Source organism: Amblyraja radiata, chromosome 1 (assembly GCF_010909765.2).
Source record: "Amblyraja radiata isolate CabotCenter1 chromosome 1, sAmbRad1.1.pri, whole genome shotgun sequence".
NCBI classification, from domain to species: Eukaryota; Metazoa; Chordata; class Chondrichthyes; order Rajiformes; family Rajidae; genus Amblyraja; species Amblyraja radiata.
The window spans coordinates 178,902,325-178,930,260 of record NC_045956.1 but is presented as its reverse complement, the minus strand read 5'-3'; the positions used below and the strand labels follow the sequence as shown (position 1 = coordinate 178,930,260).

The following is a 27,936-nucleotide window of genomic DNA, read 5'->3' as shown; positions in this document are numbered from 1 at the left end:
CTTTGGTGGCAAGAACAGGAAGGCAGATTATTTCTGAATGGTGAAGGAAAAGAGGAGGTGCAACGGGGCCTGGGTGTACTTGTACATCAGTCACTGAAAGTAAGCATGCAGGTACAGCAGCAGCGATAAAAGATAATGGTATGTTGATCTACATTGCGAGAGGATTTGAGTTTAGAAGCAAGGAAATCCAATTGCAATTGTACAGGGCCCTGGTGAGACCACACCTGGAGTATTGTGTTCAAATTTGATCTCCCAATTTGAGGAAGGACATTCTTGCTATTGAGAGAGTGCAGTGTAGGTTTACCAGGTTAATTTCCAGGATGGCAGGACTGACATATGATGATAGAATGGGTCGATTGGGCTTGTATTCACTGGAAATTAGAATGATGAGAGGAGATCTTATAGGAGCATAAATAAATTATTAAATGATTGGACAGGCTAGATGCAGGAAAAATGTTCCCGATGTTGGAGTCCAGAACCAAGGGTCACAGTTTAAGAATAAGGGGTAGGCCATTAAAAACAGAGATTGAGGAAAAACGTTTTCACCCAGAGACTTGTGAATCTGTGGAATTCTCTGCCTCAGAAGGCAGTGGAAGCCAATTCTCTGGATGCTTTCAAGAGAGAGTTAGATAGAGCTCTTAAAGATTGCCGAGACTAGGGATATTGTGAGAAGGCAGGAACGTGGAATTGATTGTGGGTGATCAGCCATGATCACATTGAATGGCGGTGCTGGCTCGAAGGCCGGATGGAATACTCCTGCTATATTGTCTATTTTCTCTCTGTTCTCAGACACGTTGACTTTCGGGAAGTTACCTGTGTGTACTTTACCTTTGCCCTCTACTCTCACCAATCCATCAGGACAGCCCAGTGTCCTCTGGCATAATGAATTCTCTACTTTTTGACAAGTTTAATGAGATTTGGCATGTTACCAAATACTCTAACAATCTTCTTCAAATTTACTGGAGATGATGTTTCCACTCGTGCGAGAGTCTGGGAACAGAGGCCATTGCCTCAGAATAAATGAACGTACCTTTAGAAAGGAGATGAGGACGAATTTCTCAGGAATGTCTGAGCCTGGTGAATCTCGATGGTTGTGAGGCCGTCAACGGATATTTTTAAGGCAGAGATTGACAGATATTTGATTAGTAAGGGTGTCAGGGGTTATGGGGAAAAAAGGCAGGAGAATGGGATTGAGAAGGAAACATAGATCAGCCATGATTAAAAGGCAGAGTAGTCTTGATGGGCTGAATGGACTAATTCTGCTCTGAGAACGTGGGCGCCATGGTGGTACAGCGATAAAGTTGCTGCCTTACAGCAGTTGCAGCACCAGAGACCCGGGTTCGATCTGGACTACGGGTGCTGTCTGTACGGAGTTTGTGCGTTCTCCTCTTGACCTGCGTGGGTTTCGCCAAGATCTTCGGTTTCCTGCCACACTGCAATGATGGACAGATTTGTAGGTTAGTTGGCTTGTGTGTGTAGGATAGTGTTAAGGGCCAGTCCCACTTGGCGATTTATTTCGGCGACTGCCGGCATCATTGACTGAAGTATCAGATCAGCGTAAAATTTGCTGTGTGATGCGGCGTGATGACGTATGATGCGTAGTGGTTTTTTAAGTGTCGCAACATTTTTTTTTGTCGCCGCTGGATTTTGAAATGTTCAAATCTCATTGCGACACTGATATGACGCGGGCAGTCGCTGAATAAAATCGCCAAGTGGGACTGGCCCTTAAATGTGTGGGATTGCTGGTTGATGCGGACTTGATGGGCCCAAGGACCTTTAAGTGCGCTGTATCTTTAAACTCAAGTAACTATACTAAACTTATGAACTTAGAAAAGATCCTGCCTGTCTGGTTGCATTTTGACTGTATCAGTGTAGCAAAGAGTCAAAGGTAGTTGTATGGTACATGAAGATGACCATGCAACTTGACATTGAATAATCTGCATGTTAACAACTCCATTGCCCTGCACAGACCAAATAAAAGGTTTACCAAAGTGGTACCGAATGGCCTACTCCTGCACCTATTGTCTACTAGACAAAGTGGGACCCGTTGGGTCACAACATCACACGGGTGGGCTGGTTTCCCAATGCCATATTCCACCTCTCCACAATTCCAATATTGGTGGCCAGTGGGGAGGGGGCGTTCTGGAGCGCTAGTATGGGCGTTGTGGGCTGAAGGGACTGGTTTCCAAAGGGCTAGTAAGGACATTGTGGGCTGAATGGATTATTGGGCTGGCAGCTCAGTCACTCAAGCCTGTTGTGCTGGCAGCTCACTCACTCAAGGCTGGTGGGCTGGCAGGTGACTCAAGGCTATTTCATGAAATTCCACTTCAAGCAGGGTTCAAGGCAACCAAATTCAAGTGCAGTTTCATACCATTTCAAGCAGGGTGCAAGGCCACTAAAGCCAGCGTATCATGACCTCTCCCTTCTCCATCTTGCAGAGACTGAGCCACGCCCACACTTCTGGGTGTTATAGTCCCTCCCCTCCCACCAGAAGGGGCGTAGCCTTCATGGCGTGATTGACAGGAGAGAGAATCTCAACATTTTGTAAACACTTATAATTCTTTTATTTTTCCTCGATGGGAAAAATCCTCATCACCTGATGAGCGAAGGGGGACTCTGAGTAAGATGGACGAAAATCACAGCCGTACGTGGTAGCGTTTTTTCTAGACAATATAAAGTGCAAACGGGAAGTTGTCAAGATTAAACTTTTATTGATATAGAAGGCAAGGCAACTTTAATTAGGCAAGGCAACTTTAATTAGGCAAGGCAACTTTAATTAGGCAAGGCAACGTTAATTAGTCAAAGCAATTTTAATTAGGCAACACAGCTTCAGCATTTCCAAACCGAAGGCAACACAGCTTTAGCATTTCCAAACCGAAGGCAACACAGCTTTAGCATTTCCAAACTATATTTTCAAACCACATTAAGGGCATTGACAGGTTAGTACAACCATTCATAGTTTAGTAGACAGGTGTTCAGAGTTATTCACAGCTCAGACTGAGAGACGTGACCCTCTCGCTCCCCCATCTTGCAGAGACTGACTGAGTCACTCAACACTTCCGTGTTTTATAGTCCCTCCGGAAGGGGCGTGGCCTTCAGCAGAGAGAATCTCAACATTTTTTAAACACCAATAGCTCTTATTTTTTATCAATGGGAAAAATCCTCTTGTCCTGCGCAGCGGAGGGGGACTCTGAGTAAGATGGCCAAAAATCACAGCCGCAAGTGGCAGCGTTTTTTTCTAAAATCAATATACAGAGCAACAGGAAGAGGTCAAGATCAGACTTTTAGTAATATAGATTGTCTATTGATTGAACACTCAATTCACACACTGCTAGAAATGGAGGATATTTTAAGAAAGAAAGGGCAGCCTAGTGACACATCTTATAGAGCTGCTGCTTCACAACACCAGTGAGCTGGGTTCAATCCTGACGATTGGTTCATAAGTTAATAATTGATAAGAAATATGTCAATGGGCCATTCGGCCCATCAAGTCTACTCTGCCATTCAATCATGGCTGATCTATCTCTCTCTACTAACACCATTATCCTGCCTTAGCCCCATAACCCTTGACAACTGTACTGTGTGGAGTTCTGTCTGTGTGGAGTTTGTATGTTCTTCCTGTGACTGTGTAAGTATCCTCCAGGTTCTCCAGAATCATTCCACATCCCAAACATGTGCGGGTTTAGAGGTTAATTAAACTTGATAAAATTTGCCCCTAATGTGCAGAGACTGGATACAAAAGTAGGATAACAAAGATCTAGTGTGACCTGGTTATTAATCGACTCAGTGGGCCGAATGGCTGGCTTCCGTGATTTATCTCCAAACTAAACAAAACTATAAATATTTCAAGGTGCCAATCTTGCTTTATCACCAATTCAAAGAATATGTCCAAAAATACTTACCAATACAATTATTGAAGGAGGAAAAGAGACTTCACACTTTGGGCAAATTGGTACTCTTCTAATATGAGGCAAAAAAAAAGAAAAAATGTTAAAAATTGCATTACGCACCAATTTACCATTGGCAAATATGATGTTACTTTGATGAAGCTGAATTTTAGTTAAAAATATAAGAAGATATTAAATAGGTTTCTGGGCTAGCTTATAGCTTATATTTAGTGTCAAATTAGGCTTGCCTCAGGTTGCAGTGTGTGGGATAATAAACACCATAACATTATCTCCCAAGGGACAAGCAGAGAGAAAGAGCTAGTCACATCTTTGAAGTAAGATGCCATAAACCAAATGGCCAATGTTTATGAGGGACCAAATGACAGCGAGAAAGCAGCGAAAGAGCTAGGGTGATCTCTGTGAAGATAAAATGGCATTATCCAAATAGCCAATGTTTATGAAGGACGAGAGAGGAACAGGGAAGTGGAAAGATAAAATGTCGTAAACCAAATGGCCAATGTTATCTTGTAACATGTAAACAAAAGGCCTTTGATGTGATGCATTCTGTGGAAACCTTTTCCTGTACCTCTGACCATGACTAATGTCTGTGAAATGTGCTAAGGGGACAAAAAAACCCTATTTAAGGCAATGTAATTCTGTTGTTCAGTGAGGTGAACGGAGGACGGTCAAGTGTCTGTAATGGTTACTTGACTGGAGTTCTCCCTCCCTTCCATCGGCCGATAATAAGTAAAGTTTTGAACTGGTCTACCAAACAGTTTGTGTGGTGTCTGTTTATTAAGAAGCAAACCTGGTTTAGTAGTTAAGAAAGTAGCTTTTTCAACTTCACATTGCAGTAATCAGGCAGTACAGGATATCAGATCATACATCTCGCTTGAGACTGGAATTTTCCCAGATATTTATAAAACCGCTGTCGTAAAGCCTCTGTTAAAGAAACCAAATTTAGACAGTGGGCTTCTGAGTAATTACAGACCCACATCAAATCAACCCTTTATCAGCAAGGTACTGGAGAAAGTGGTATCCAACCAAATACAACACTTTCTGAATCAAAATAACATTTTAGAGAAATTTCAATCTGGTTTCAGAGCAAATGACAGCCCTGAGACTGCCCTGATAAAAAATAGTCAGTGACCTTAAATTTATCACTGACGTAGACAAAGTCTCAATGCTGATCCTCCTAGACCTCACAGCAGCTTTTGACACCATTCTTATGGATCACCTAGAAAACTGGGTCAGCCAGTCAGATCAGGTATTAAGTTGGTTCCAATCATATAAGTGAAAGTACATTGTTAGCCTTGGGGACTATGTGTCACAGCTACATGATATAACTAGCCTTGGTAGCTGCCTTGGCACGTTAATCTTTCCTTGTATATGTTGCCACCAGGTTGGGTTATCAATTGGCATAATGTAAATTTTCTAAGTTATGCCAATGACACTCATTATACCTCTCTGTTGAACCCACTGATGCAAATGCCTTAAGTTCTTTGACCTCCTGCCTGTTTTTTCATTTTTTAAATTGATGAATGTTAACAGAAATTTTATTACTTGAATCAAACCCAAGTGAGAGATGTTACTCAGTAAACTGGGAAATTTGACTGCCTGTGTCAAAAACAAAGTCACAAGCCTGGGGATAAAAATTGACAATGACAATTTTAAATCTCATATAAATAAGGTAACAAAGCGTGCTTTCTATCACCTCAAAAATATTGCTAAAGTACGGCCTTTCTTAATTCAACATGACAGTAAAGAAACTCATACATGCTTTCATATCATGGAACTACTGTAATGCCTTCAAAATCCACCAATAAGTTACAGCTCATTCAAAATGCCGCAGCCCGGCTTTTAACATATACCAAAAAAATGGAACATCACCCCAGTATTATAATCCCTGTGAGATCCAGGATAGTTTATAAAGTCCTCCTTGTCTATAAAGCCCTAAACGGCTTAGGAGCAGCATATTTTACAGACTCCCTCCTTCCCTAAGCGCCTACTCGAGCGCTCAGGTCTTTTGATGCCAGCCTGTTAGCCTCAGCTATAAGAAAATTGGTGAAGCAGCCATTTTCAATGACCGCCCGTCAAGCTGTGAATTCCCGGCCCAGGGCTATGAGAGACGCCCATTCAGTTGACATTGTTAAACGGCAGCTAAAAACTAATCTTTTTAATCAAACTTATTACTGATTTTACTCTGTATTTACCTCATTGTTATTTGTCCTTTTACATTCACAATTTTATATTTTAAATATTTATTTAAATCTGTGCTTTTTACGCTATTAACTGCCTGTGTCCTTCCTGTTTTAAAATGTTTTTTTTTGTTTAGACACGTGTTTATTGTGGAAAGCACTTTGGGTTGCATTCAATTGTATGAAAAGTGCTACACAAAATAAGTTGTTATTATTATTATTATTATTATTATTATTATTATTACCTGTACTAGATCCCTTTGCTCTGCAACTCTCTCCAGATCCCTGCAATTCGACTGGCAACAATAAAATTAAAGAAAAATTTAAACCAACCTTTAACTCACCAAAGTCTTCACTCAGTCAACGATGCACCTTCTTTTGAGCTTGAGTTTAGTTTACTGTTGCGTGTTCCGTGAAAAGCTTGGTACAGTGAAAACCTTTCCAGTCAGCAAAAAGACAATACATGATTACAATCAAGCCATCCAATGCCAATAGAGCTTGCTGTTGCCTGATAATAAGTAGCCAATTGGAGGCTATGGGATCTGAAAAATATCAGATTGACTGGTTGAACTATCCCATTGCAACATGTTGTCCTTGACTCATCTCCCGAGAGGAAGCAGGAATCGTCCCTGTCCAAACATGCTGATGAGCTGCACCTTAATGCTATTTTCAACAACATCAACTTCGTAATTAATGAGAACATTACTGAAGGGATAGAAATCCAGGTGGAGAACAGGGAAGAAAGTAGGAAAACAAGGTGGGGAGGGGATTGGGTAGGAAGGAACTACAGTTGTTAGTTTAAAGCGAAGATAGACACAAAATGCCGGAGTAAATCAGCTAGGAGGGGATTGTTTGTAGGATAGTTACCTAAAATTGGAGAATTCAATGTTAATACCATTAGGTTTTAAGCAACCTAGGTAGAATTTGAGGGACTGTTCCTCCACTTTGCACGTGGTCTCACTCAAGCAATCAAGGGGAGTAAAAATGGATGGCATCTAGGAGATCCAACAGACCTTGGCAGATTGAGCACAAGTGTTCCATGAAACCGTCCCTGAGTTTACACTCAGTCTCAACAATGCACAGGAGACACCATCGGGAGCATGAAGGTCAGAATGAGGTGCATGTGAAACTCTGTCTCAACTGGGCGAACTGCTGTGGTCCTTGGATGGAGGTGAGGGAGGTGTTATAGATGGGACATCTTGTCGGCGATCGGCTGAAGGGCCTGTTTCTGTGCAGAAGTTCAGAGAACTCTCTTGAACTTCTACAGGTGTACAGTAGAGAGCATATTGACTGATTGCATCATGGCCTGGTTCGGCAACTTGAATGCCCAGGAGTGAAGATGACTGCAAAAAGTGGTGAACACTGCCCAGCCCATCCCCACCATTGATGGGATTTACCGGAGTCACTACCTCAAAAATACAGCAAGCATCATCAGAGACCCACACCTCCCTGGCCACAGGAACAGCTTATTCCCTACACCCAGTTAAACACTACAGCCTCCAAATAAGCTCTGAACTGCACAGACTATGTGTGTGTGTGTGTTTATATGTGTCTGTGTATGAGTGTGTGTATGTGTATAAACTAAAGTATAGGATATAAAAAAATATATATGTATGTATACACACACACACACACACACACACACACACGCGTACACAAAAATGGACATCTATTTTACTTCGGAGTCACGTGAGTGATTCCGTGAAGAACCCCGCCAGTCCGCATGCGCGTCATTACGTCTGACGCATGGCGCAGCGACCGGCTGCGGTAAGTTAAAAAGCCTCAGGTAAGTGTCAAACTTAGTCGGAGGTCGTTTTCTGCACTTGTTAATTCTTGTTTCAGGAGGCAAGTCCAAGCATGGAGAAAGCATTGAGAGCAAGGTGAGCCATCGCGAAAGTTGCTAAAGAAGACCGCGGGAGTGCGGGGAGCGGGCGGCTGACTAGTTCATCTACTGAGTCGCTAACGGTAAGACGAATAGATACCGTGTTTGGTCGGTTATCCAGGATGGAGCACCTAATGGCGAGGATGCTCCACCAAGACACACTCCAGCAGGAGGAACTGTATCAGCGCCAGCCTCTCCAAGAGCTCGCGCCAGCGGCACATAATACAGGGCTGCTTAATGTCTCCCTCTTGGAGGAGGAGAGCATAACGGGTCAGTGTAATTTTGACGCCGAGTCTGTGGGTTTAGCAGTGGAGGCTGGCCCAAGGGATGAAGGGCACGAGCCAGAGGTACCATTCCTGGCAGCAAGATTTGCCATCGCAACAGACTCAGGAGAGCCGCTGGGTGAAGAGTTGGCTGTGAGTATTAATTACTTGGCTTCACACCAGCTGCAGGAGCTGACCATGGATGAAATGGCCAAAAAGTACGACATCCCGGCTAACTATATCCTGCTTAAAGTGCTGGCAGTAAACCACGCCATCTGGGGCCATATGGGCGTAGACATCAGAGCGCAGGAAATGAGGCTGCAGAGGGTGCTGAAGCTGCTTGCCTTGGGCATTACAGCGTTCGCCAAGTCGGTGGATGGAGGGCACCTGTCTGATGTACAGCAGGATGCCCTGGCTCTCATGTGCAATGCGCACTTCGAGATAAACTGCCTGAGAAAGAGTGCCATCCGCCCTACCATCAACCCAAAGTTCGCTGCTCTGTGTGACCTCGCAACATCCAGCCACCAAATGTGCTGTTTGGGGAAGACCTCGCAAAACGGGTGAAGGAGCTGGACGACGAGGCAAGAACCATCGGGCTCATTAAAGCACCAATGACCAGTTGAACCCTTCGGTGGCAGTACCCTTACAAGCTGTTTGCTGAAACCGGGTCCGGTCAAGGACCAAGCCGGCCAATCAATGAGCGCAGCTGGCGCACTACAGCAGGAGCACGCGGAAACATGCCTTTTCCCACCAGAACCAGGGGACAGAGAATTCCACCGGTAACCATGGAGGTAGGTGGGTCTGGTTCTTGTAGAAACATATTGAGTGAGAATCACCTACCAGTTGGGGGGAGATTACACTGGTTTCTGAAAGAATGGTATGGGATAACATCAGATTCATTTATACTGCACAGTATACAAGGGTTTTGAATTGAATTCCTTCCCAATTAGGGTCCACCCACACAGCATACACCAAGGCGGGCACTCATTTTCTCACAAAAAGTGAATTTGGAGGTTCAAGCTGATATTTGAAAAATTATATATAAAAGGGGTAATTGAGAAGACAATTTATCAACCTCACCAATTTGTTTCCAATATTTTTCCTAGGCCAAAGAAGGATGGTGGGAGTCGAATTATCCTGGACCTGACAAGCCTTAATCCGTTTGTGCAGTATGCAGTGAGGAGACTAAAGAAGGTCCATCTGTCTCCTCAGATTCTGGTGAACTTCTACCGCTGCACCATCGAGAGCATCCTTACCAACTGTATCACAGTATGGTATGGCAACTGCTCTGTCTCCGACCGGAAAGCACTGCACCGGTTCCTCACTCCCCTCCATTGAGTCTGTCCAAAGCAAGCGTTGTCTGCGAAGGGCGCTCAGCATCGCCAAGGACTGCTCTCACCCCAACCACAGACTGTTTACTCTCCTACCATCCCCGTACTGTACACTGCACAATGACAATAAAGTTGAATCTGAATCAGTATAAACATTTCAAAATGGAAACATTTGCTACTGCCAAGCAATTGGTTTCCAGAGGGTGTTCTATGGCATGTATAGATCTAAAGGATGCATATTACTCAGTGCCTGTTCATAAGGATCATAGGAGATATTTGAAATTTAGCTGGATGATGCAATAATGGCAATTTAAAGCACTACCTAATGGTTTAACCTCAGCCCCTAGATTATTTACAAAGCTGCTAAAACCAGTACTGGGGCTACTCCGGGTTCAAGGTCATATTGTAATGGCTTATTCGGATGATATCTTTATAATTGGGAAGACCCGGGAGGCAGCTGAATTATCTGTTTCAGTTGTTACGGCTTTGGCGTTTCTCATTCATCCAGCTAAATCAAATTTGATACCAGTTAAAGTTATTGATTATTTGGGATTCACTCACATGTCAGTGACTCTGCCCAAGGGCAACAGATTAGATTTAATTGAAGGCTGTAACAAGCTCATGGGGGTGCAACAACCTTCAATTAGACATGTGGCCAGCTTTTGATTGGCAAATTAATGGCTGCCTTTCCAGCTGCACAGTGTGGACATTTGCATTCCCAAAATTTACAACGGGCAAAGGTACAGACACTCAGGATACATGCAAGTCATTTCGACAGGCCCATGCAATTACCAGCTGAAGCTATTGCTGAAGTACAGTGGTGGATAATGAACATTTCAAATTGCTCCAGCAAAATTCTGATTGAAGAACCTTCAGTTGTTTTACAGACTGATCTTAGTGCCCTAGGTTGGGGTGCTACTGATACCATTTCTAGCTGTTTCGAGGCAGATGGAATATGCATGAGGCATTTATTCTCCAATCACATGGAATTAATTATTTAGAGCTACTGGGAGCATTTTACGGGCTTAAGGCTTATTGTACCACCAAGCATCACTTACATGGTCAGCTTCAGATTGACAACATCACGGCAGTGGCGTATGTTAATCACATGGGTGGAATCAAGTGGGAATCTTGTGATAGATTCGCTAACCTTATTTGGCACTGGTGCATTAAAAGATACATCTGGGTTTCAGCTGTCTACTTGCCAGGCAGATTCAACATGGCGGCAGACAACAGGTCACGCAAATTTAATGACAACACAGAAGGATGTTGAACCATGATGTATTTAATTATATTTTTGTTCGGTATGGGATGCCAGAGTTCTTCTTGTTGGAACCACCAACTGGGGACAGCAGGTTTGGTGTGTTCACATCGATGGGCTCGACCACCTCAAAGTCCTTGCTGCACTCCAGCGGTGGCAGTGCCTCCTGGTCAATAAAGGCCTTCACAAGGTAGCACACACCTCCGTAATCTTCCCTTTAAAGGATGGGGGAAGACGCCCTTTAGGCAACAAATTTGTTTGCATCCAGACTCAATCACCAGTTACCGAAGTATGTTTCATGGGAACCAGACCCAGGGGCAGTAGCGGTAGACACGTTCTCACTACACTGGGGCGGTGTGTTTTTATATGCATTTCCCCCATTCTGCCTCATCAGTCGCTGCTTGCTCAAGATTTGGTGGTACCCGACTGGCCTACACAGCCTCTCATTTTGGACATAATAACACAGCCTATTATAGCAGTCCCGAAACGTAATGACCTATTGGTGCACCCTGTGACTGGGGATCAACACCCGATGTATGATCGTATTAATCTGTTAATTTACAGATTCTGAGGAGGCCATACCTGGGTCTGGGACTATCCAATCATGCCATGGATGTCATCACATCGTCCTGGAGGGATAGTACCAAAAAGCAGTACATCTCTCATGTCAGGAAATGGGAGGAGTGTTGTTTATGTGGGAACATTACATACCACACAGCATGCATCTCAGATGTGCTAGAATTTCTGTCCACACTATATTTTTATATAGGGTTGAGCTATAGTGCCATCAATAGTGCCAGGAGTGCCCTGTCATCTTACTTATGGCTGGGGTCGGAACTACAGTCTGTGGGATCTCATCCGTTAATATCCCGGTTTATGAAGGGTGTTTTTAATTCCAATCCCCCCAGTCCCAGATACTCTGAAATCTGGGATGTGAGCGTGGTACTCACGCTGCTTCGACAGTGGGGTTCAGCCACATCCCTGTCTTTGGCCAAAATTACCCTTAAGGTGGTCATACTCATGGCGCTGGTTTCAGCGCAACGTGTTCAGACTTTGCAGAAGCTGCGGCTGGACAGGATGGTGTCATCTGGGAATGACGTTATGTTTTACATCTATGATTTAATTAAACAGAGCAGACCAGGGGTGTCAGGATTCAAGCTTGTCAGCATATCCCACAGATGTATGACTGTGTGTAGTGGCACACTTGCAATATTATATCGAGGTCACCAAGAGCCTCAGAGGTTCGGAAGTAGCATTGTTTATTAGCCACAAAAGGCCACATATGAAAATGTCGGTTCAGACCATTTCAAGATGGCTGAAACAAGTGCTGGTTTGTGCAGGAGTCAATACTGACAACTTTAAATCTCACTCCACCAGGGCTGCATCAACGTCAGCAGCAAGGGCAATAGACGTCCCTCTAGACCATATCCTCGCGGCCGCAGGATGGTCAAATGAACTGACTTTTCAGAGATTTTATAACAAACCACTTATCGAACCCGGGATATTCGCCCATTCTATTTTAAGTTCTGTTTCATAGCTTCCCCCTGGGAGAGAGGAGTCGCTATTGTGTTTCTTTGTTTTGTGAATTAAAGCATCAACATGTTAATCTGTACCATGTTTCAATTCATTGCTCATTATTCACTCATCCTGAGTCAACTGATGCAGTGTGAGACGCCTGGATTCGTATCTACGGCATGAAATCACAGAGCTTTGAAATCTTCACGGAATCACTTACGTGACTCCGAAGTAAAATCGTAAGATTAAACGAGAACTTACCAGTTTTAAGTTTGATCTTTATTTTATGAGGAGTTACGATGAACGATTACGTGCCCACTGCTCCCGGCCCTCTTATCATAAAGGTCATCTGGTATGGCTGGTTTATAATCTTACTATGTTACTTCAGTTACTGTTATCTGTGATTTCACACCGCTGCTTTGAAGATTGACGCGCATGCGGACTGGCGGGGTTCTTCACGTAATCGCTCATCGTAACTCCTCATAAAATAAAGATCAAACTTCATCATATACTAACCCACTCATTCCTGAGGTCATTCTTGTAAATCTCCTCTGGACCCTCTCCAGAGCCAGCACATCCTTACACAGGTGCCCAAAATTGCTCAAGATATTCAAAATGCGGCCTTACCAGCGCCTTATAGAATCTCAGCACTACATGCCTGTTTTTGTAAACAAACCCTCTTGAAATAAATGCTAGCATCGAGTTTGCTCTCTGTACTACCTTATCTTAATCCTGCACTAGCACTCCCAACTCTCTTTCCACCAATTTCTGGATTCTCTCCCCATTTAGAAACTAGTCTACTTTGGCGGATCACGGCAACAGACGGTTGATTTGAATCAAATTTATTCACAATGTGATTCACTGATCACGGTCTTGACAATTGCCAGTGAAAACACAACTGACCACAACGGTAGTCTAACAACGGCTGAAGGGACAGAACCCTGAAAAACGCGCGAAAACACGACCCCTGCCAGAGTCACGTGCATGCGGATTCCGACTGCAGGGTTCGATACTTGCAAGCACCAGCAGGTGCCGCTACACTACGCTTTTATTCCTACTAACAAAATGCATAACTCCACATTTTGCTACACTATATTCCACCTGCCACTTCTCTGCCCACACTCCCAACCTGTCCAAGTCCCTGCTTTCTCTGCACTGCCTGCCCCTCCACCTATTTTCGTATCATCCGCAAAATTGGCCACAAAGCCTTAAAACCCCTTATCCAAACCATTAATATACAACGTGAAGAGTAAGGGCCTCAGCACCGACCCCTGCGGTAAGTATTTCATCATCTCTGCAGTTTCTCATGAAAGACTCTGACATATTGCTTAGGTTTAAGATTATTATTGTTATATCTTTTGTGGGGTACAGTGAAAAAGTTTTCTTTTGCATGCAATCCAATTAAATCAGAAAATAATAATAATAATAATACATTTTATTTGTATAGCGCTTTTCATGTAAAAGTCGCTTTACATGGTGAGTCAAGTACAAAACAAAATAGAGCAGTAAGACAGAGATGCAAAGGGGAGGGGGACATGGGACTAAGGGTATGCAGAGGTGGAGAGATGGGTCTTGAGGCGGGACTGGAAGATGGTGAGGGACCCAGAAGTTCAGATCAATTGTGGGAGGGAGTTCCAGAACCTGGGAGCTGCCCTGGAGAAGGCTCTGTCTCCAAAAGTGCAGGGGTTGGATTTCAGAATGGAGAGGATACCGGCTGAAATGGATCTGAGGGACCGTGAGGGTTGGTAGGGGGAGAGGAGGTCAGTGAGATAAGGGGGGGGGGGGGGGGGCAAGTGGTTGAGGGCTTTGTAGGTGAGGACCAGGATTTTGTAGATGATCCGGTGGGAAATGGGAAGCCAGTAAAGTTCTTTAAGGACTGGGGTGATGTGGTGCCAGGATTTGGTGTGGGTAATGAGTCGGGCTGCTGCATTCTGGACCAGTTGAAGTCGGTTGATGTTGCTGGAATTGATGCCAAAGAGAAGAGAGTTACAGTAGTCCAGTCAGGAGGAGATGAAGGCATGGATGAGTCTTTCAGCAGCGGGGGGTGTGAGAGAGGGTCTGATTTTGGCAATATTGCAGAGGTGAAAAAATGATGTTTTGACAACATGGCGGATGTGAGGCTCAAGGGAGAGGGTTGAGTCAAAGATCACGCCAAGGTTGCGGGCCTGAGGAGATGGGGAGACAGTGGTGCCGTCAATAGTGAGAGTGGGGTTGTTAATTTTGGTAAGTGTTGATTTGGAGCCAATGAGGAGAAATTCTATTTTGTTACTGTTTAATTTAAGGAAGTTGAGTAGCATCCAAGATTTGATGGCTGACAGGCAGGAGTTGATATCGGAGAGAGGGGGGTGGTGGGGGGGACTTGGTGCTGAGATAGATCTGGGTGTCATCAGCATAGAAATGGAAGTCCAGTTTGAAGTGACGGAGTATATGACCAAGGGGGAGGATGTAGATGATGAAGAGGAGGGGACCAAGAACAGAGCCTTGGGGAACGCCTTGAGTGACAGTGGCTGTAGCAGAGGTGTGGTTATGGAGAGATATGAAGTGGGATCGGTTGGAAAGGTAGGAACGGAGCCAGCTGAGTGCAGAACCTTCAATGCCAAGGTCTTTAAGTCTGGTAAGCAGGCTGTTATGGTTCACGGTATCGAAGGTCGCACTCAGGTCGAGGAGGATGAGGATGTTGAGGGAACCAGTGTCAGCAGAGGTGAGGACTTTGAGGAGAGCAGTTTCTGTACTATGGAGGGGGCGAAATCCAGATTGGAGGGGTTCGAATAGGTTATACGCGAGGAGGTGGGAATGAAGTTGTGACGCAACAATACGCTTCAGAGTTTTTGAAAGAAAGGGGAGGTTTGAGATTGGGCGGTAGTTAATGAGAGAGGAGGGATCAAGACCAGGTTTCTTTAAGATTGGTGTGACAGCAGCAGTTTTGAAAGCAGAGGGGACAATTCCTTGGGACAATGAGGAGTTGAAGAGATTAATGAGGTAGGGGCAGAGAACGGGGAGGCAGGACTTCAGCAGGGGAGTGGGGAGAGGGTCGAGGGAGCAGGTATTGGGTTTGGAAGAGCTAATGAGTTTGGAGATTTCAGTAGGGGTGACCAGGTCAAACTGGGAGAGGAAGCAGTGTGGAGGAGGGGTAAGGAGGTCAGTGGAGATGTTGAAAGGAGGGGCCTTGGTAGGTGGTGGAGTAGATGCTGGGGAGTCGAGTACAGGGGATAAAGATTGATAGATGGTGCTGATTTTGTCAATACTATTTGTCAATACAATACTGTCAATATAATGAAAATACTATTCATGTATACAATCAAGCCAAACGTAAGTACAATAGGTATAAAAAAGGGGAAGAGACAGGGTACAGAATATAATTCTCAGCATTGTAGCGCAATATATTGTCTGAAGCATCCAGCATTGGCGCTACATAGCAGGAAATTGAGTGGTTTTAATACAGGCATTGTTACCTCGTTCTCAAATACATCTGGATATGGCCATAACAGGTTAATACATCTTGAAATCTATTCCATTCATCTATATTACTAAAAGTCTGATCTTGGCCACTTCCTGGTGTTATGTATATTGATCTTTGAAAAAACGCTGCCCCTTACGGCTGCGATTTTTGGTGGGGGTCGGAAGGGACTATAAAACCCAGAAATGTGAGCATGGCTCAGTCTCTGCAAGATGGAGGAGGGAGAGGTCATGACTCGCTGTATTTAGTGGCCTTACACCCTGCTTGACATGGTATGAAACTGCACTTGAATTCGGTGGTCTTGCACACTGCTTGAAATGGAATTTCAAGGAATAGCCGTGAGTCAACTGCCAGCCGACCAGCCGTGAGTGAGTGAGCTGCCAGCACAAGAATCCATTCGGCCCACAATGTCTGTACTAGCCCTCTGGAAACCAGTTTCTTCAGCCCACAACACCCTGACTAGCGCTCCAGAAAGCCTCCCCTCACTGGCCACCAATATTGGAATTGGTGGAGAGATGGAATATTGCATTGGGGGACCAGCCCTCCCGTTTGATGCTGGGTCCCACTTAGTCTAGTTAAATATAAAAGTGGATACAGCTTATGGAAGGACTATTCAGAAGCCTGATAGAGAGAGGTAGAAGCTGCACCTGAGTCTGGCTGTGTGCGTTGTAAAGGGCCTGTTCCACTTGGGTGTCATTTGCGTGTCATTTACACGACAGGCTGGTAGTGACTGTCGCGCGAAAATCGTCTAGCAGTACGACAGTCATGCGCCAAGTGCTCTTGAGGGCCCTGGTTCTTTTGGGCGCCATATGCAATGTTGTTCGTACTTAGTCTGATATCCGTGGCGAGGATTTTTCCAGAGAAAATGTTTCAAAACTACGCTCGCTTTATACCCGGGCGGTCACGTGGTGCGGCACTCAAACGACACGCAAATGGCGCACGACGGCATAGGGGCGGCGCATGGCTACGGACATTGACGAATGGTGACACATAATAAATTAGCATAGGCAATGTTCATGATTCACCGTGCGTAACCATGCATCATCACGCGCTACACGTACGCTGTCAGTACGTCAGCGTGCGCATGGGGTACGTCACGCAGGTGGCGCGTCTGGTTTTGGAGCATTCTAAAATCCTTGGGCATCGCGCGTTACCGTGCGTCACTGCATATGCCACCACGCTTCACCACGCGGCATGCGCGCGTTACGATGCGCCAACCAATTTTTAGGATGTCACGTAAATGACGCGCAAATGAAGCCCAAGTGGAACAGGCCCTTAAAGTTTCTTTATCTTCAGCTGGATGGCAACAGGGAAAACGAGGCATGACCACGGTTTGAAGTACAGGTGTTTCTCAACTTACGTTCCGATAAACCCATCGTAAAGTCGAATATGCATTTAATACACCTAAACTACCAAACATTCTCTCTCTTCTGATAAGGTTGGAGAATAGTGGGAGAAGGCACTGGGGCATCAACACCTTGTTTGTTTAGCAGGCATAGTATTCTTCAGGAAGATATCAAGTTTTGGCTATAGAGTTTATTTATTCTTTATTCCTATACAAGTTTTGGGCAAAACTGACAGGCAGATACAGGATGCTCTTGCCTGCTATTGTGAAATATATAATGAAAGGAATAAGAGTACTTTTATTTCAATGCTTTTTTGTAATTACTTTTTTTTTCAAAAACAAAAACAAAATAACGATAAACATAACAGTGATATTGATACATAGGGATCAGGATTACATTAACAACAAGTATAACCTGAGTATGAGTCCAGTGTCAAAATACACATTGTGTATAGACCTCCCGGTCTCGATGTAAATATAGTTAAGTGTTTAAAAGAGAACTTGTATACACATTATACACATTGAAAGATAAGTACTTCATAACTTTCTTCCAAACACCCTTCATGCATTTCTGTGTGACATCTTTCCACGCTGCAGCGATGTTCCGGATAGCATTTAGAATGTTAAAACCGTTCCAAGTCTCAGAGTGTTCGGCCAGATTCAGTCGCTCGAACCGCCTGCGCAAACGTTTGGCGTAAATAGTAGGCTTTGAACGTAGCTATTACGCCTTGATCCATTGGTTGAATGAGTGCGGTTATGCTCGGTGGCAAATACACAACCTTTACATCGGGATGCATGTTGTCGATTTACTGCGGATGTCCTGGAGCATTATCCAAGATCAGAAGAATTCTGAATGGGATGTTGTTTTCCCAACAATATTCTCTTGCCTCAGGAATAAAACAGTTTAGATATCAGTCGGCAAACAATGCTAATGTCATCTAGGCTTTCCTGTTATGGCGATAATGAACGGGAAGCGTTTCCTTGCTCACATTCTTCAATGCTCTAGGGTTCTCCGAGTGGTAGATTAGTAAAGGCTTTAATTTGAAACCTGCAACATTTCCACCCAAAAGCAGCGTTACACGGTCTTTGTATGTCTTGAATCCTGGCATTGTCTTGGACTCTTGAGAATGTATGTGTGCTCTGGCATACGCTTCCAAAACAAGCATGTTTCTTTGACATTGAATATTTGTTCTGGCAAATATTTCTCATCCACAATTATGCTATTCAGCTCTTCCTTAAAAGCTTCGGCACCTTCAGTATTGGCACTTGCTGCTTCACCGCTGATCTTCACATTATAAAAATGATGATGCCTTTTGAAGCGTTAAACCATCCAGGACTTGCTGTAAACACTTGTGGATATGTGGGATCATCAGAATTCTCTTTTAGTGTATTGAAAAAACTTCTTGCCATAGCCTGGATCGTCGATAAGCTGAGCGGTTTGTGCTTCTGTATCTGGTCTTTCATCCACGTGACAAGTAATCTCTCCATATCACCAATCAGCCCAGCTCTTTTGTTTCTGATGACCGTGGATTTAACCGATGCTAACGATTTCACTGCATCTCTGAATCGCAACTTATCCTTGAAGACGTCGAGATCGTCGATGGCAGTAGTCCTAACTCACGTGCGATGGCTATTACTGGCATGCCGCGTTCACGCTGGGCAATTATCTTGAGTTTTATCTTAAGAGGAATTATCTTCCTCAGCTTCTTCCCACCAGAAGCAGAAGACACAGATGGGCAATTTGTAGACATGATGCGATGCAAAAACACACAACACAATATACTGTATTCAGAAAAAGTTTGCAACATAGAACACTGTGGCGTGTCGGTTGTTTATAGTCGTGATCGCGTGGCTGAGGAGCATCTATATACAGGGCCGGCCTTAGGAGGCGCGGGGCCCAATTGGGAACAATTTTGGTGAGCCCCAGGTTCCCATCCAAGGTCTGTGGAATCATAGAAACAAAAATAAAGTCTATTATATATTTTATGTCTCTATGGTAGAATGGAAAGTATCAAAATGTGCGCTTAAAGAGTGCCTGCGAGTTAATGGACCAAACAGATCTAAACAACATTTTAATATAAGACTAGACCAAGTGCAGACCCGTTGGGTCTGCTCCCCCAATGGTGTGATCCCCCAACCCAATATTCCACCATGCACTCGTCTCCTCCAATGGAACTGAAGCCGTTCCCAAATGTAAGATTCCAGCACTCCCCTGTCTCCCTCAGCAGTGGATTTTAAAAAAAATCCAATTGCACCTCCCCTGCCTGCTGCAGCAGTGAAAGGTTCAGAGTGTTCCTGTCTTGCAAGTTTGTTTCAAAGTGTGTTGGAAGCTGATAGGAAGGAGCAGCCGTCAACAAATCAAAAGGCAGAAAGTCAACGAATCAAAAGGCAGACAGGCAGCCGGACGGCAGCCGGTCGGATGGCACGAGAGTTTTAATAGTATATAGATTGCATACATGCAAGCCTACAAGTAACAAACAAAATGTGTAGATCACCTCTGAAAAGGATATAGTTACAATATCACTTGTTTTAGTGACTGTGAAATGAAAACAAAATAAAAAAATTAACTAGATCCTGGAAAACCAATAACTATTGGCGAAAAACCAGTCCAGGCATTAAATTTTGGGCTTCAGCTCCATCCTACCCTTTGGGCTTCTACCCCATCCTAACTTAGTTGTGTGTGTGTGTGTGTGTGTGTGTGTGTGTTAGTTGTCTTTGCGTGATGTTTGTATGTTAGCTTTCTGTGCGTGATGAGTGTATGTCAGTTGTCTGTGTGTTATGTGTGTGTGTGTGGGAGGGAAGGAGAGAAGGGAGGGAAGGAGAGAAGGGAGGAGGGAGAGAAGGGAGTGAGGGAAGGAGAGAAAGAAGGGAGAAAGGAGAGAATGGAAAAGGGAGGGAGGGAAGGAGAGAAGGGAAAAGAGATAGATGAAGGATGGAGGGAAGGAGAGAAGGAAGAAGGGAAGGGAGGGGTAGAAAGGGAGGAGAGAAGGGAGGGAGAGGGCCGGCGGCAGGAACGGATGCCAGAGTCCAGGCAGACGGGTGTGAGATGACGCTGAGGTTTGTAAACGTTGCTACAACCCCCGTCCCGGCCCTCCCTGTATTGTTCACCACGTCTTCCTGGGGAGGGAGAGTGGTGGAGCCGGTTCTGTGTGCATGAAGCATGGCGACTGGATGGGCTGGATCGCTGCCCCAGGACCGTGAGGGCCGACCCACCTCCCCCTCTCCCCCTTCTCCATTCCCCCTCACACCTCCTCCCCGTCTATCCCTTTCTTCCCCCTCCACCCCTCTACTCTCTCTCCACCCCTCTCTCCCCCCTCCATCCGGGGTAGATCTACCTGAGCCGAGAGTAGATTAGTCTGGCGCGGGCCCAATTGGGAACAATTGGTCTGTCTGTAAATAGGCTACCTTAGCTTGGCATCAAACTCGGCAAAGACATTGTGGGTTGAGGAGTCTATTTCTATGCTGTCTTGTTCTATATACTATCCAGAATATATATAGCATAGTATATATGTTCTAAAACTATATATTCTTCCGTGGGGGGATCGCTGTTAGGGAGGTGGGGGAAGAACATTGTCAATTGGGGAGGAGGGGGGAACAAAGGGCAATGCGGACTCAGTGTGGGGGAACCGCTGTGGGGGGGGGGGGGGGGGCAGGGTGGAGAATAAAAGGAAGAGCCAGTGTACTTTGTAACTTTGTCAGCACCTTAGTTGGCTGCGATTTGTGTACATTGAAGGTAGAAACAAAATGCTGGAGTAACTCAGCAGGCCGGGCAGCATCTCTGCAGGGAAGAAATGGGTGTTGTTTCGGGTTAGACCCTTCTTCAGATTTGTATACATTGGGTACGCAAGCAAAGAATTTCACTGTGCCTGGTCACGTGACAATAACGTATTCCATTCCATATTCATTTCTTTGAGAGAATCTGTCTCTCTCTTGGCTTTCAGTTGTTGCTACTTATGGTTTAGTTTGAATGTCATCCCTCTCTTTCTCTCTCTCCTCTCTCTCATCTCTCTCTCATCTCACTCGTGTGTCTCTCTCTTCTCTCTCTCTCTTATCTTTCTCTCTCGTTTCTCTCTCTTCCGTCTTTTTTTCCTCTCTCTCTTGTCTCCCTTCTCTCTTTCTTTCCTCTCTCTCATCTCTCTCTTCTCTCTTTCTTCCCTCTCTCTCATCTCTCTCTTCTCTCTCGCTTCTCTCATCACTCTCTTCGCTCTGTCATACCTCTTTCTCTGATCTCTCTCTTCTCGCCATTCTCTCTCTGTCTGCTCTCTTCCCTCATTGCCCTCTCTCCTTCTCTGTCTCCTTCTCCATCTCTCTTTTTTCTTTCTCTTCTCTCTCACCCTCTCTTTCTCCACGTCACTTTCCACCTCGCTTTCTTCTCTCTCCACCTCACTATCCACCTCTCTGGGTACAGTTACAGATGCCACACTGATTCCCCGATTATTTACAGCAGCGTTGTTTCTGCTTGTTGTCATCTGGCTTCCGATGAAATCACATTCAAGATTTTCTGGCCAATTGATCGTCGAATTTCTTTCCTTTCACAATGTCTTCTCATCACCCCTGCTATTTGACCATATGATAGAGCCGTTTGCTGAAACAATAAGAAGGCATCCGAATATTCAGGGATTTAATACTAATGCTCCAGTAATAAAATTTCACTATTAAAAATTATTTAAACTATTATTTAAAATTGAGAAACCTATCAGTGCTAACACCAATATCGAATAATACAGTATTTAAACCATCTGGTGTGGATAAAACATATAGACAATGGGAAAGTTGGAATTAAAAAGGTAGGTGACTTGTATGTCATCCCTCTCTCTCTCTCTCTCCTCTCCTCTCTCTCAACTCACTCTCATCTCACTCATGTGTCAGAGTGGAGAGCTATCTGCAGAGCCAAAAGAGATGGGGGAGATATTGAACAATGTCTTTTCTTCGGTATTCACCAAGGAGTAGGATGTGAGGTAAGGGAAACAAGTAGTGTAGCTATGGAAACTATGCAATTCAAAGAAGAGGAAGCACTGACACTTTTGAGAAATATAAAAGTGGATAAGCCTCCAGGTCGGGACAGGATATTCCCTAGGACATTGAGGGAAGTTAGTGTAGAAATAGTAGGGGCTATGACAGAAATATTTCAAATGTCATTAGAAACGGGAATAGTGCCGGAGGATTGGCGTACTGCGCATGTTGTTCCATTGTTTAAAAAGGGGTCTAAGAGTAAACCTAGCAATTATAGACCTGCTAGTTTGACGTCAGTGGTGGGCAAATTAATGGAGAGGATACTTAGAGATAATATATATATAAGCATCTGGATAAACAGGGTCTGATTAGGAACAGTCAACATGGATTTGTGCCTGGAAGGTCATGTTTGACTAATCTTCTTGAATTTTTAACAATATAACAATATAACAATATAACAATTACAGCACGGAAACAGGCCATCTCGGCCCTACAAGTCCGTGCCGAACAACTGTTTTCCCTTAGTCCCATCTGCCTGCACTCATACCATAACCCTCCATTCCCTTCTCATCCATATGCCTATCCAATTTATTTTTAAATGATAGCAACGAACCTGCCTCCACCACTTCCACTGGAAGCTCATTCCACACCGCTATCATTCTCTGAGTAAAGAAGTTCCCCCTCATGTTACCCCTAAACTTCTGTCCCTTAATTCTGAAGTCATGTCCTCTTGTTTGAATCTGCCCTATTCTCAAAGGGAAAAGCTGATCCACATCAACTCTCTCTATCCCTCTCATCCTTTTAAAGACCTCTATCAAGTCCCTCCTTAACCTTCTGCGCTCCAGAGAATAAAGACCTAACTTATTCAACCTTTCTCTGTAACTTAGTTGTTAAAACCCAGGCAACATTCTAGTAAATCTCCTCTGTACTCTCTCTATTTTGTTGACATCCTTCCTATAATTGGGCGACCAAAATTGTACACCATACTCCAGATTTGGTCTCACCAATGCCTTGTACAATTTTAACATTATATCCCAGCTTCTAATCTCAATGCTCTGATTTATAAAGGCTAGCATACCAAAAGCTTTCTTTACCACCCTATCTATATGAGATTCCACCTTCAAGGAACTATGCACGGTTATTCCCAGATCCCTCTGTTCAACTGTATTCTTCAATTCCCTACCATTTACCATGTATGTCCTATTTTGATTTGTCCTGCCAAGGTATAGCACCTCACATTTATCAGCATTAAACTCCATCTGCCATCTTTCAGCCCATTCTTCCAAATGACCTAAATCACTCTGTAGACTTTGGAAATCCTCTTCATTATCCACAACACCCCCTATCTTGGTATCATCTGCATACTTACTAATCCAATTTACCACACCTTCATCCAGATCATTGATGTACATGACAAACAACAAAGGACCCAACACCGATCCCTGAGGCACCTCACTAGTCACCTGCCTCCAACCCGACAAACAACCATCCACCATTACCCTCTGGCTTCTCCCATTCAGCCACTGTTGAATCCATCTTGCTACTCCTGCATTTATACCCAACAGTTGAACCTTCTTAACCAACCTTCCATGAGGAACCTTGTCAAAGACCTTACTAAAGTCCATATAGACAACATCTACTGCTTTACCCTCGTCAATTTCCCTAGTAACCTCTTCAAAAAATTCAAGAAGATTAGTCAAACATGACCTTCCAGGCACAAATCCATGATGACTGTTCCTAATCAGACCCTGTTTATCCAGATGTTTATATATTTTTTGAAGAGGTTACTCGGGAAATTGATGAGGGTAAAGCAGTGGATGTTGTATATATACATAGAAACATAGAAAATAAGTGCAGGAGTAGGCCATTCGGCCCTTCGAGCCTGCACCGCCATTCAATATGATCATGGCCGATCATCCAACTCAGTATCCCGTACCTGCCTTCTCTCCATACCCCCTGATCCCTTTAGCCACAAGGGCCACATCTAACTCCCTCTTAAATATAGCCGATGAACTGGCCTCAACTACCCTCTGTGGCAGAGAGTTCCAGAGATACTCTGTGTGAAAAAGTTTCTTCTCATCTCGGTCCTAAAGGATTTCCCCCTTATCCTTAAGCTGTGACCCCTTGTCCTGGACTTCCCCAACATCGGGAACAATCTTCCTGCATCTAGCCTGTCCAACCCCATAAGAATTTTGTAAGTTTCTATAAGATCCCCTCTCAATCTCCTAAATTCTAGTGAGTATAAGCTAAGTCTATCCAGTCTTTCTTCATATGAAAGTCCTGACATCCCAGGAATCAGTCTGGTGAACCTTCTCTGCACTCCCTCTATGGCTATAATGTCCTTCCTCAGATTTGGAGACCAAAACTGTACGCAATACTCCAGGTGTGGTCTCACCAAGACCCTGTACAACTGCAGTAGAACCTCCCTGCTCCTATACTCAAATCCTTTTGCTATGAAAGCTAACATACCATTCGCTTTCTTCACTGCCTGCTGCACCTGCATGCCTACTTTCAATGACTGGTGTACCATGACACCCAGGTCTCGCTGCATCTCCCCTTTTCCTAATCGGCCACCATTTAGATAACAGTCTGCTTTCCTGTTTTTGCCACCAAAGTGGATAACCTCACATTTATCCACATTATACTGCATCTGCCAAACATTTGCCCACTCACCCAGCCTATCCAAGTCACCTTGCAGTCTCCTAGCATCCTCCTCACAGATAACACTGCCCCCCCAGCTTAGTGTCATCCGCAAACTTGGAGATGTTGCCTTCAATTCCCTCATCCAGATCATTAATATATATTGTAAATAGCTGGGGTCCCAGCACTGAGCCTTGCGGTACCCCACTAGTCACTGCCTGCCATTGTGAAAAGGACCCGTTTACTCCTACTCTTTGCTTCCTGTTTGCCAGACAGTTCTCTATCCACATCAATACTGAACCCCCAATACCGTGTGCTTTAAGTTTGTATACTAATCTCTTATGTGGGACCTTGTCGAAAGCCTTCTGAAAGTCCAGATACAACACATCCACTGGTTCTCCCCTATCCACTCTACTAGTTACATCCTCGAAAAATTCTATAAGATTCGTCAGACATGATTTATCGTTCGTAAATCCATGCTGACTTTGTCCAATGATTTCACCACTTTCCAAATGTGCTGCTATCCCATCTTTAATAACTGACTCTAGCAGTTTCCCCACTACCGATGTTAACTAATGGTCTGTAATTCCCCGTTTTCTCTCTCCCTCCCTTCTTAAAACGTGGGGTTACGTTTGCTACCCTCCAATCCTCAGGAACTACTCCAGAATCTAAAGAGTTTTGAAAAATTATCACTAATGCATCCACTATTTCTGGAGCTACTTCCTTAAGTACTCTGAGATGCAGCGTATCTGGCCCTGGTGATTTATCGGCCTTTAATCCATTCAATTTACCCAACACCACTTCCCGACTGACCTGGATTTCACTCAGTTCCTCAATCTCCTTTGACCCGCGGTCCCCTGCTATTTCCGGCAGATTATTTATGTCTTCCTTAGTGAAGACGGAACCAAAGTAGTTATTCAATTGGTCCACCATATCCTTGTTCCCCATGATCAATTCACCTGTTTCTGACTGCAAGGGACCTACATTTGTTTTAACTAATCTCTTTCTCTTCACATGTCTATAAAAACTTTTGCAGTCAGTTTTTATGTTCCCTGCCAGTTTTCTTTCATAATCTATTTTCCCTTTCCTAATTAAGCCCTTTGTCCTCCTCTGCTGGTGTCTGAATTTCTCCCAGTCCTCTGGTATGCTGCTTTTTCTGGCTAATTTGTACGCATCATCTTTTGCTTTGAGACCATCCCTGATTTCCCTTGTTATCCACGGATGCACTACCTTCCCTGATTTATTCTTTTGTCAAACTGGGATGAACAATTTTTGTAGTTCATCCATGCAGTCTTTAAATACCTTCCATTGCATATCCACCGTCAACCCTTTTAGAACTAATTGCCAGTCAATCTTGGCCAATTCACGTCTCATACCCTCAAAGTTACCTTTCTTTAAGTTCAGAACCGTTGTTTCTGAATTAACAATATCACTCTCCATCCTAATGAAGAACTTAACCATATTATGGTCACTTTTGCCCAAGGGGGCACGCACAACAAGCCTGCTAACTAACCCTTCCTCATTACTCAATACCTAGTCTAGAATAGCCTGCTCTCTCGTTGGTTCCTCTACATGTTGGTTTAGATAACTATCCCGCATACATTCCAAGAAATCCTCTTCCTCAGCACCACTGCCAATTTGATTCACCCAATCTATATGTAGATTGAAGTCACCCATTATAACTGTTTTGCCTTTGTTGCACGCATTTCTAATTTCCTGTTTGATGCCATCCCCAACTTCACTACTACTGCTAGGTGGCCTGTACACAACACCCACCAACGTTTTCTGCCCCTTAATGTTTCGCAGTTCTACCCATACCGATTCCACATCCTCCAAGCTAATGTCCTTCCTTTCCACTGCGTTAATCTCCTCTCTAACCAGCAACGCTACTCCACCATCTTTTCCTTTCTCTCTATCCCTCCTGAATATTGAATATCCCTGGATGTTCAGCTCCCAGCCTTGGTCACCCTGGGGCCATGTCTCCGTGATCCCGACTATATCATAATCATTAATAGCTATCTGCACGTTCAACTCATCCACCTTATTACGAATGCTCCTTGCATTGAGACACAAAGCCTTCAGGCTTGTTTTTACAACGCTCTTACCCCTTATACAATTATGTTGAAAAGTGGCCCTTTTTGATTGTTGCGCTGGATTTGTCTGCCTGCCACTTTTACTTTTCACCTTGCTACCTATTGCTTCCGCCCGCATTTTACACCCCTCTGTTTCTCTGCTCACTCATTTAAGAACCCCACCACCTCTTATTCTCTGTTTATTATTGTTTTCTTCTTTCCCCCCTACATGTTGGGTCTGAATGCTTTCCTTCTCTGCCTCCTGCCTCACACACTGTCTAATAGCTTTCTCTATTTGAGTCCCTCCCCCCAACCATTCTAGTTTAAAGTCTCCCCAGTAGCCTTTGCAGATCTCCCCGCCAGGATATCGGTCCCCCTCAGGTTCAAGTGCAACCCATCCTTTTTGTACAGGTCGCACCTTCCACAAAAGAGGTCCCAATGATCCAGAAATTTGAATCCCTGCCCTCTGCACCAGTCCTTCAGCCACGCATTTATCCTCCACCTTGCTCACCTCCACTATGGACTTCAGTAAGGCCTTTGACAAGGTTGCTCACGGAAGGTTGGTTAAGAAGGTTCAATGGTTGGGTATTAATGGTGGAGTAGCAAGATGGATTCAACAGTGGCTGAATGGGAGATGCCAGAGAGTAATGGTGGATGGTTGTTTGTCAGGTTGGAGGCCAGTGACTAGTGGGGTGCCACAGGGATCTGTGCTGGGTCCACTGTTGTTTGTCATGTACATCAATGATCTGGATGATGGTGTGGTAAATTGGATTAGTAAGTATGCAGATGATACTAAGATAGGTGGGGTTGTGGATGATGAAGTAGATTTTCAAAGTCTACAGAGAGATTTATGCCAGTTGGAAGAGTGGACTGAAAGATGGCAGATGGAGTTTAATGCTGATAAGTGTGAGGTGCTACATCTTGGCAGGACAAATCAAAATAGGACGTACATGGTAAATGGTAGGGAATTGAAGAATGCAGGCGAACAGAGGGATCTGGGAATAACTGTGCACAATTCCCTGAAAGTGGAATCTCATGTAGATAGGGTGGTAAAGAAAGCTTTTGGTGTGCTGGCCTTTATAAATCAGAGCATTGAGTATAGAAGTTGGGATGTAATATTAAAATTGTACAA

The 27,936-nt window shown here is 44.3% G+C and overlaps 1 long non-coding RNA gene and 1 pseudogene across 2 annotated transcripts in view; both read right to left on the bottom strand.

The window, feature by feature from the left end:
- Positions 1–6,561, bottom strand: part of LOC116982432 — a 110,996-nt gene extending 104,435 nt beyond the window's left edge. For both annotated transcript variants that reach the window (XR_004414459.1, XR_004414458.1), the window contains exons 1-2: positions 6,430–6,561; positions 3,903–3,960 (exon numbers count right to left, since the gene is read on the bottom strand). This is a non-coding gene — a long non-coding RNA (uncharacterized LOC116982432). The remainder of the gene's footprint in view (positions 1–3,902; positions 3,961–6,429) is intronic.
- An 11,003-nt stretch (positions 6,562–17,564) lies between these two features.
- LOC116986229 lies at positions 17,565–21,412 on the bottom strand (annotated as a pseudogene).
- Between the last annotated feature and the right edge of the window lie 6,524 nt (positions 21,413–27,936).